An 11,973-nucleotide genomic window follows, 5' to 3' on the forward strand; every position below is an offset into this window, starting at 1 on the left:
TTTGTGAATGATCTTCCTAGCCGAGTCCTTTTGAGCTCCATAACAGCATGTTCAGCTACATTCAGCTACCTTTGTCATCACTTTTAGCAACTCAGCTTCAAATAGTCTAACTAGCTAAGTTTAGCTAGCCTGAAGCTTCTCCAGCTGAATCGAGCTTCCCTTAGCATTCCATGAGCTGCCTTGTACTTTGTGAGCTGTTTGTGAGCTATATATGATGTCCAAATCATTCACCAAGCTACCTCAACGTGCATCACACTCCATTGTACCTATATGTGCAAGGAAACAAGGTAAGTTCATGATATTGAGCTAAAACGAGCTAAATACCTTGCTGCCATGTTTGTTTATGGTAATGTGAGCTAAGTATGATGGTCATGAGCTAAGTACATCATCTCCTAATATGTGTAAGATAATGTATAAAGCCTAAGAGTTAATATGAATGCAAATAAACTAATGAAATGCATTATAAGTATGCTGCCTTGATGTATATATAATAATCATGCTTAATATGATAATAAAACTATCCTAACATGCTTAACATATTAAAATAACAATGTGTAATATGAATTCATACTAAGTTACTTAACTAATATTCTTATCATAAAATGTATTATAATAGCATATATTATAAAGCTAATAATAAGTAAATTCAATATAAAGATGTTCAAAAGTACTCCCTTTGTAGATGAAAACGTGCTGATATCATCCCCCCTTCTTTAGGGCGATTTGTCCTCAAATCGAGTTCATTCTGTCCTTGCATAGCTTCACGCCTCTTTGCTAATAGAAAGTATTCTTTGAACGTTTGTGTTCTTCCATTAGGTACCTTTTCGTAAGATTTCCTTTTAGGTCTTTCTTTGGAACATGATTTACCAACAGATACCTTTTGGGAATGATCTTTATCTAAGGATATCCCTTTTGGAAGTGACCTTTTACGTGATTGGTCCTGAAAAGTGAGAAGAGAAAAGGTTTCATATGAAGGGTTACTTACCTTTTGAAGTTTAAACCCATTGGTGAAGAGTTGCGACTTTAAGTCCCAAACATCACCATTGTTTGTAGAAGACCCTTCATTTTCCAGCATTGAACCATCATGTTTCTCTATGAAGAAGTTTGGTTTCTTATTTTGTTCCTCTTCATTCTTTGTTGGGGTTTTGTCTTTGCGCCATGCTTGTACACTCTTTCTCATATGCAACTGATCTTGTTGCACTTCTTTGGGCGTTAAAGGCATCAAGGTCACCTTGCATCCATCATGCTTAAAAGTGTATTGATTGTGAAAACAATCATGAATAGCCCTTTTATCATACTGCCATGGTCTCCCAAGTAAAATGTGGCTAGCATGCATAGGGACAATGTCACAAAGCACCTCGTCCTTGTACCTACCAACTGAAAAAGGAATTAGAACCTGTTTGGTAACATTTAACTCACCTCCTTCATTGAGCCATTGGAGTTTATACGGAGTAGGATGCTTTGACGTTGCTAATCCAAGTTTTTCAACCATAAGAGTGCTGGCTACGTTTGTGCAACTTCCTCCATCGATGATCATTGTGCAAACCTTATCCTTGACATGGCACCTTGTATGAAAGATATTGTTTCTTTGAATATCCTCTTGGGATGTTTGTGATTGTAGGCACCTCTTTGAAACAAGCATTTCACCATGATCTGCATTTTCTTCCGTTTCTTCGTCTTGTATTATTTCAGGTTCCTTGTCAAAAATAGGCTCATCAGAATCTGATACAATATCTCCATTGTCAAGTACCATCATGGCATTTCGGTTGGGACATTGACTAGCAACATGTCCTTTTCCAAAACACTTGAAACATTTGATGTCTCTTGATCTCTCAAAAGTGCTGGTTTGCTTTTCTTTACCCTTGCTAGATTCGCCCATTTGTGCAGATTTGGGTATCTCTGCGCGATCCTTTGGTGGGATTGGAGTTTGTTTCCGGAAGGTAATAGGTTCTTGCTTCCATTTGGTGGCCGAATTTGGACTGCTCCTAGTGTAGGATTTCCTTTTGAGTTGTCTTTCAATTTTCAAGGCCATATGCACCATCTCTTCAATTTCTACATAATGCTGAAGTTCAACAAGGTTAGCAATATCAATATTTAGACCAGATAAGAACCTTGCCATTGTTGCTTCTCTATCTTCATCCACATTGGCTCGGATCATGGCAATCTCCATCTCCTTGAAATAATCTTCAACGTTCTTGCTTCCTTGTTTCAGATTTTGTAACTTATGATAGAGATCTCGGTGATAGTGATTAGGAACAAACCTTTTTCTCATAAGGGCCTTCATTTCTTCCCAAGTTGTGATGGGGCGTTCACCATTTCATCTTCTTGAACTCACCAACTGATCCCACCAAACTAAGGCATAGTCAACAAATTCCATAGCAGCAAGTCTAACCTTCTTTTGCTCCGTATAGTTTTGGCATTCAAAAATGTGTTCAATTTTGATTACCCAATCAAGATAGGCTTCTGGATCAGTTCGTCCTTGAAATGGAGGAATAGTCACTTTAATGTTGCTGAAGTTGTCATTTTGATTTCGATGAACATCTCTCCTTGCTACTGATGTTACTTCAGCCTCTTCCTCTTCTAAGTCTTCTTCCATTCTAGGGCGATTTACTCTCCGATTGCCTAGAGATACTTCTAATTGATCCAGACGATCTTGCAAAGGCTCCAATTCTAATTTCAGCAATCTTGCCATTTCACGCATAACGGCTTGAGTCTACAAATTAGGGGATTCTCTTTCTGGGGATTGTCCTGAACTCCGGGACATGGTTAATAAATAAGAAAAGAATAAGATGTGTAAAAGACCTTACCAGAATATACTCTCACAAAGCCTCACGAGTCACTCCAAGAAAACTTGATGTCACTCAATCCGCTCGTGTTTGCACTCTAGGACTTTAATGGCTTTTACTTGTCCTCTTCTGATCTCACACACGCTCCAGCCTTTTTCCCTCAATTCTCTTGTCTCAAGTTCTAATGAACTTTTACTCAAGACTATATCGAGTAATTTCACTTGTTTGGCGTCGGCTGCAAATGGTTAGTAGGAATGGAAAGCAAATATAATTGAAAAGGTGGCTTAGAAATTAGAAAGAAGAGAATGAAAGGGTTACTTACACAAGTCACTTCACAACCTTCTATCACCACAATCAATTTTAAAGGCTTACTTGAAAATGCTTGGTGATGAGAATTGTTGATGAGTGCTTCCAACTTTTCTTTCTTTTCTTTGTTTTTTTTTTCTTCTTTTTGAGTGCTTTGACTTTTGAGTCCTTCAATTTTCTTTGCTGATTTTTTTTTCTTTTTCTTTGACTTTGCACTTCACTTTTGCACTTCTTTTTGTATTTTTTTCTTTTTTGTTGTTGTTGTTGCACGTTGCTTCTTCCACCAAAGCTCTAATTACCGCTTGATGTATGGTACTTGTACCTTTTCAAATGATTGTGGATCTAGGAAGGAAGCAAAACAACCTGCAAAGTGAATGGCTCAAAATAGAATGGTTAAGGGTGGTAGACGTATGGGTGAATTGGTAGGCTATTTAAATAATGAGTAATTGAAGCGGAAGATAGTTGATAAGGCTATGGTTATGGTGATGAAATAAAAGGATGGTTGTGAGGATAGTATCTTGAAGAAAACTCAAAGAAGAACCAATGCTATATAGAGCAGAGACCCAATCTTTATATTGTTTCTTCAAGGGATGGTGTTAAGTACTTTGACCCACTAGTTATATGAACTAGGAACCAGAAGTATCAAGATGAAAGGAAGGGGTTGATGCCACAAGTATAAAATACTTGATAAGTCGATAAAAAGTCACCAGGACTTAAGAAGAGAATAATCTCACTTTAATTGAATAAAAAGGTCTAATTACAAATGATGGAATGTTTTCCTATTTATAGGAAATGGAGAGACATGGCCGAATAAATACAAGATGATTCGGCCAGCCTATGTATCTCCCTATAAAGACATAATTTAAATGCTAAAAGAGAGGATGGTTCGGCCCTAGATGGAGGGAAATGATCCTTGGCCGAATAGTTCTTGTGTCTCCTCAAGTTGGCGCCAATTTGGATTGGAGATGATGCTTGGCCGAATAGGGAGAGGGCTCTTCATCTTGGCGCCTAAATGAGTTCACATGCAAGGCACATGGGGGCTGGTCATATGCACGGCACATGGGTGTTCTAGGAAGCCTTGTGGTGCACCCATGTGCATTGGATGATGGCTGGTCATGTGCTTCTTCTTAGGCGTGCATGTGTCTCCTCCAAGCTAGCTTGAGTGTTGAGCTAGCTAGCAAGCATGGGGCTGTTTGTGAATGATCTTCCTAGCCGAGTCCTTTTGAGCTCCATAACAGCATGTTCAGCTACATTCAGCTACCTTTGTCATCACTTTTAGCAACTCAGCTTCAAATAGTCTAACTAGCTAAGTTTAGCTAGCCTGAAGCTTCTCCAGCTGAATCGAGCTTCCCTTAGCATTCCATGAGCTGCCTTGTACTTTGTGAGCTGTTTGTGAGCTATATATGATGTCCAAATCATTCACCAAGCTACCTCAACGTGCATCACACTCCATTGTACCTATATGTGCAAGGAAACAAGGTAAGTTCATGATATTGAGCTAAAACGAGCTAAATACCTTGCTGCCATGTTTGTTTATGGTAATGTGAGCTAAGTATGATGGTCATGAGCTAAGTACATCATCTCCTAATATGTGTAAGATAATGTATAAAGCCTAAGAGTTAATATGAATGCAAATAACTAATGAAATGCATTATAAGTATGCTGCCTTGATGTATATATAATAATCATGCTTAATATGATAATAAAACTATCCTAACATGCTTAACATATTAAAATAACAATGTGTAATATGAATTCATACTAAGTTACTTAACTAATATTCTTATCATAAAATGTATTATAATAGCATATATTATAAAGCTAATAATAAGTAAATTCAATATAAAGATGTTCAAAAGTACTCCCTTTGTAGATGAAAACGTGCTGATATCATCCCCCCCTTCTTTAGGGTGATTTGTCCTCAAATCGAGTTCATTCTGTCCTTGCATAGCTTCACGCCTCTTTGCTAATAGAAAGTATTCTTTGAACGTTTGTGTTCTTCCATTAGGTACCTTTTCGTAAGATTTCCTTTTAGGTCTTTCTTTGGAACATGATTTACCAACAGATACCTTTTGGGAATGATCTTTATCTAAGGATATCCCTTTTGGAAGTGACCTTTTACGTGATTGGTCCTGAAAAGTGAGAAGAGAAAAGGTTTCATATGAAGGGTTACTTACCTTTTGAAGTTTAAACCCATTGGTGAAGAGTTGCGACTTTAAGTCCCAAACATCACCATTGTTTGTAGAAGACCCTTCATTTTCCAGCATTGAACCATCATGTTTCTCTATGAAGAAGTTTGGTTTCTTGTTTTGTTCCTCTTCATTCTTTGTTGGGGTTTTGTCTTTGCGCCATGCTTGTACACTCTTTCTCATATGCATTTGATCTTGTTGCACTTCTTTGGGCGTTAAAGGCATCAAGGTCACCTTGCGTCCATCATGCTTAAAAGTGTATTGATTGTGAAAACAATCATGAATAGCCCTTTTATCATACTGCCATGGTCTCCCAAGTAAAATGTGGCTAGCATGCATAGGGACAATGTCACAAAGCACCTCGTCCTTGTACCTACCAACTGAAAAAGGAATTAGAACCTGTTTGGTAACATTTAACTCACCTCCTTCATTGAGCCATTGGAGTTTATACGGAGTAGGATGCTTTGACGTTGCTAATCCAAGTTTTTCAACCATAAGAGTGCTGGCTACGTTTGTGCAACTTCCTCCATCGATGATCATTGTGCAAACCTTATCCTTGACATGGCACCTTGTATGAAAGATATTGTTTCTTTGAATATCCTCTTGGGATGTTTGTGATTGTAGGCACCTCTTTGAAATAAGCATTTCACCATGATCTGCATTTTCTTCCGTTTCTTCGTCTTGTATTATTTCAGGTTCCTCGTCAAAAATAGGCTCATCAGAATCTGATACAATATCTCCATTGTCAAGTACCATCATGGCATTTCGGTTGGGACATTGACTAGCAACATGTCCTTTTCCAAAACACTTGAAACATTTGATGTCTCTTGATCTCTCGAAAGTGCTGGTTTGCTTTTCTTTACCCTTGCTAGATTCGCCCATTTGTGCAGATTTGGGTATCTCTGCGCGATCCTTTGGTGGGATTGGAGTTTGTTTCCGGAAGGTAATAGGTTCTTGCTTCCATTTGGTGGCCGAATTTGGACTGCTCCTAGTGTAGGATTTCCTTTTGAGTTGTCTTTCAATTTTCATGGCCATATGCACCATCTCTTCAATTTCTACATAATGCTGAAGTTCAACAAGGTTAGCAATATCAATATTTAGACCAGATAAGAACCTTGCCATTGTTGCTTCTCTATCTTCATCCACATTGGCTCGGATCATGGCAATCTCCATCTCCTTGAAATAATCTTCAACGTTCTTGCTTCCTTGTTTCAGATTTTGTAACTTATGATAGAGATCTCGGTGATAGTGATTAGGAACAAACCTTTTTCTCATAAGGGCCTTCATTTCTTCCCAAGTTGTGATGGGGCGTTCACCATTTCGTCTTCTTGAACTCACCAACTGATCCCACCAAACTAAAGCATAGTCAACGAATTCCATAGCAGCAAGTCTAACCTTCTTTTGCTCCGTATAGTTTTGGCATTAAAAAATGTGTTCAATTTTGATTACCCAATCAAGATAGGCTTCTGGATCAGTTCGTCCTTGAAATGGAGGAATAGTCACTTTAATGTTGCTGAAGTTGTCATTTTGATTTCGATGAACATCTCTCCTTGCTACTGATGTTACTTCAGCCTCTTCCTCTTCTAAGTCTTCTTCTATTCTAGGGCGATTTACTCTCCGATTGCCTAGAGATACTTCTAATTGATCCAGACGATCTTGCAAAGGCTCCAATTCTAATTTCAGTAATCTTGCCATTTCACGCATAACGGCTTGAGTCTGCAAATTAGGGGATTCTCTTTCTGGGGATTGTCCTGAACTCTGAGACATGGTTAATAAATAAGAAAAGAATAAGATGTGTAAAAGACCTTACCAGAATATACTCTCACAAAGCCTCACGAGTCACTCCAAGAAAACTTGATGTCACTCAATCCGCTCGTGTTTGCACTCTAGGACTTTAATGGCTTTTACTTGTCCTCTTCTGATCTCACACACGCTCCAGCCTTTTTCCCTCAATTCTCTTGTCTCAAGTTCTAATGAACTTTTACTCAAGACTATATCGAGTCATTTCACTTGTTTGGCGTCGGCTGCAAATGGTTAGTAGGAATGGAAAGCAAATATAATTGAAAAGGTGGCTTAGAAATTAGAAAGAAGAGAATGAAAGGGTTACTTACACAAGTCACTTTACAACCTTCTATCACCACAATCAATTTTAAAGGCTTACTTGAAAATGCTTGGTGATGAGAATTGTTGATGAGTGCTTCCAACTTTTCTTTCTTTTCTTTGTTTTTTTTTCTTCTTTTTGAGTGCTTTGACTTTTGAGTCCTTCAATTTTCTTTGCTGATTTTTTTTTCTTTTTCTTTGACTTTGCACTTCACTTTTGCACTTCTTTTTGTATTTTTTTCTTTTTGTTGTTGTTGCACGTTGCTTCTTCCACCAAAGCTCTGATTACCGCTTGATGTATGGTACTTGTACCTTTTCAAATGATTGTGGATCTAGGAAGGAAGCAAAACAACCTGCAAAGTGAATGGCTCAAAATAGAATGGTTAAGGGTGGTAGACGTATGGGTGAATTGGTAGGCTATTTAAATAATGAGTAATGGAAGCGGAAGATAGTTGATAAGGCTATGGTTATGGTGATGAAATAAAAGGATGGTTGTGAGGATAGTATCTTGAAGAAAACTCAAAGAAGAACCAATGCTATATAGAGCAGAGACCCAATCTTTATGTTGTTTCTTCAAGGGATGGTGTTAAGTACTTTGACCCACTAGTTATATGAACTAGGAACCAGAAGTATCAAGATGAAAGGAAGGGGTTGACGCCACAAGTATAAAATACTTGATAAGTCGATAAAAAGTCACCAGGACTTAAGAAGAGAATAATCTCACTTTAATTGAATAAAAAGGTCTAGTTACAAATGATGGAATGTTTTCCTATTTATAGGAAATGGAGAGACATGGCCGAATAAATACAAGATGATTCAGCCAGCCTATGTATCTCCCTATAAAGACATAATTTAAATGCTAAAAGAGAGGATGGTCCGGCCCTAGATGGAGGGAAATGATCCTTGGCCGAATAGTTCTTGTGTCTCCTCAAGTTGGCGCCAATATGGATGGGAGATGATGCTTGGCCGAATAGGGAGAGGGCTCTTCATCTTGGTGCCTAAATGAGTTCACATGCAAGGCACATGGGGGCTGGTCATATGCACGGCACATGGGTGTTCTAGGAAGCCTTGTGGTGCACCCATGTGCATTGGATGATGTCTGGTCATGTGCTTCTTCTTAGGCGTGCATGTGTCTCCTCCAAGCTAGCTTGAGTGTTGAGCTAGCTAGCAAGCATGGGGCTGTTTGTGAATGATCTTCCTAGCCGAGTCCTTTTGAGCTCCATAACAGCATGTTCAGCTACATTCAGCTACCTTTGTCATCACTTTTAGCAACTCAGCTTCAAATAGTCCAACTAGCTAAGTTTAGCTAGCCTGAAGCTTCTCCAGCTGAATCGAGCTTCCCTTAGCATTCCATGAGCTGCCTTGTACTTTGTGAGCTGTTTGTGAGCTATATATGACGTCCAAATCATTCACCAAGCTACCTCAACGTGCATCACACTCCATTGTACCTATATGTGCAAGGAAACAAGGTAAGTTCATGATATTGAGCTAAAACGAGCTAAATACCTTGCTGCCATGTTTGTTTATGGTAATGTGAGCTAAGTATGATGGTCATGAGCTAAGTACATCATCTCCTAATATGTGTAAGATAATGTATAAAGCCTAAGAGTTAATATGAATGCAAATAAACTAATTAAATGCATTATAAGTATGCTGCCTTGATGTATATATAATAATCATGCTTAATATGATAATAAAACTATCCTAACATGCTTAACATATTAAAATAACAATGTGTAATATGAATTCATACTAAGTTACTTAACTAATATTCTTATCATAAAATGTATTATAATAGCATATATTATAAAGCTAATAATAAGTAAATTCAATATAAAGATGTTCAAAAGTACTCCCTTTGTAGATGAAAACGTGCTGATATCATTCATTCATTCATGAAATTTATTATTTCATTTCGTTTGATTTTGAATTATCTACTTCTAACTTTGCTTTATTTTTCAGAATGATGATTCAATGAAGATGTAGAGTTAGAAGTAATAGAGCGAGTACTTGTGCCCTTTTCAATTGGGAGATATGAAGATGAAGTCTTTTGTGTTGTTGCTTCCTTGAATTCAAGCCATCTACTTCTCGAACATCCTTTGCACTGTGATAAACGAGCATTGCATGATGGGTTCTTAAATCATTTTTCATTCATCCTAGGGAGAAGGAGAATCACGTTAGTACTAATTTCATCACACCAAGTACTTCAAGATCAACAACAACTTAAGAAAAACTTTGATGCTATGCAAAATAAACATTGAGTGAAGACAAAGGCATTTGGAGTAGTTGAAAATGAGAATATTCAAGAGATTGAGTGTGAAGAAAACCATGAATGTGAGAGTGGAACTCAAAAAGAACAAGAGTGTAATGAGAGCATACGAGAGGAGTATGAACAAGAGAAATTTTAAAAGGGACATGAGCATGAGAGAAAATAATGGGAGGAGAATGAAGTTTACTTTCTACTAATCAATCTTTTCTTCTTATTCTTTCGTTTGATTTGCAGGTTATTCCAAAGGCCATACCATTACAAATTGATGAATCAAATTTGTACATTGAAGTTCCAAATGTTGTAACATTTGGTATTCCAAAACATGTGCTCTTTGACATTCGAAGTACGTTCATTCTACATTCTAAGTTCAAACAATCTAAAGAAAGGGAAGTTCCAATGAACCTATCCAATGAGGACCTTAAACGGACAAATTCATTCAATCATGAAATTTATTATTTCAATTTCTTTGGTTTTGAATTATCTACTTCTAACTTTGCTTTATTTTTCAGAATGATGATTCAATGAAGATGAAGAGTTAGAAGTTATAGAGCAAGTACTTACGCCCTTTTCAATTGGGAGATATGAAGATGAAGTCTTGTGTGATGTTGCTTCCATGAATTCAAGCCATATACTTCTCGAACGTCCTTGGCACTGTGATAAACGAGCATTACATGATGGGTTTTTAAATCATTATTCATTCATCCATGGGAGAAGGAGATTCACGTTAGTACCAATGCCATCACACCAAGTACTTCAAGATCAACAACAACATAAGAAAAACTTTGATGCTATGCAAAATGAACATTGAGAAAAGACAAAGGCATTTGTAGTAGTTGAAAATGAGAATATTGAAGAGATTGTGATACAGTTCAACCTAGCCTCACTTGGATGGATGGTCAAGTCAAGGTTGTACCTTTTATTGTTTCGATCTAGGAAAGCAGCAAGTATCCTGCACAAACAAGAAAGCTAAAAAAATGGTTAAATGGAAGTAATGAAATGGGAAGATAAATATGGCAGCGGAAAATATATATAAGTTGGTGATATGTTTAAAGGAAATGATGAAGTATGGTAATGGAAGTAGAATGAAGGTGATGGAGATGAATATGAAAATTAGTATCTCAAAGAAGAACCAATGTTAAAGAACAAAGACCCAGAATTTATATTGCTTCTTTAAGGAATGGTAAACAAGGACTTTGACCCACTATCTATAAAGAGATAGGAACCATAAGTATCAGGGTGACATAGATAGGGGTGACGCCACAAGCATAAGCTTGATAAGTCGATAAATTTCACTTAAGAACTAAAGAGAGAAACTCTCACAAATATTTGATTAAACAAAGTGAATTGCTTTTTTACAAATGAAATGGAAAGCTATTATTTATAGGCCTAAGAGATGTCTAGGATGCACATACAAGATTTAATGATTGAACATTCATGGATGAATGTTCATCCTTAAGTAGATACAATGTACGTCCCCTATGCAAGTTCATGGACTAATAAAATAAATGAATGTTCATCCATTTAAGTGAATACATCTTCATAGCCGAATTCATCCTCTCTTGATGTGAACATGTTGGTTCATTTCGTTGCATGATTTGGAGGAATGTTTCATTGTATGTTCGGCCCCCTTTGGAATGCATGCACCAAGTGTGAACGTGACTCATAGGCTCCCTTCATGCACTTGGATTTGATGAATGAGTTTGAAAATAATGCATCCATATCCATTGAATGTGAACAAGTCCTTTAGCCTCATTGTATGATTGTACACGCCATAAATGGATTCATGAAGGTGGAAATGCATCAGGTGTGAACATGGCTCTTCATTTGGTTGTAAATCTCGAACTTATTTCCAGCCTGCTCTGTCTTAATTAATATGGGCATATCGTGGGCTCCCAATATCAGATTGATACGATTTAAAGTGCATTGGAAAGATAAGAGATAGAGGATTAAATGTTAAGAAGACTTAATCACCCAAAGATTCTTGAAATATGTTCAAAAATGACGATCAATCTGACTGACGTGAACTGTCCATCCAACTCTTCAATTGCCTTTAGTCTACTTAGCATCCAATGTACCTAGAAAAAGTATGTAAACAAATAATTAGATAGGAATTGAGATATTATAAATATGAGTGCAATCTGCCACCTATGTTAGAATGCAAATGAGCTAACTATGAATGCATATGCATTCAATGAGTTATATAAAGATGTGAATTAATAAGTCATACATGAATATCATATATTATACATATAAATGACAGCATATAACATTCAAGCATAATTAAGAATAATATAAACATATTCACATGACATGTAATGCATAA

The sequence above is a fragment of the Hibiscus syriacus genome, unplaced genomic scaffold (assembly GCF_006381635.1).
Source record: "Hibiscus syriacus cultivar Baekdansim isolate YM2019G1 unplaced genomic scaffold, ASM638163v2 tig00000951_pilon, whole genome shotgun sequence".
In the NCBI taxonomy this organism is placed as follows: Eukaryota; Viridiplantae; Streptophyta; class Magnoliopsida; order Malvales; family Malvaceae; genus Hibiscus; species Hibiscus syriacus.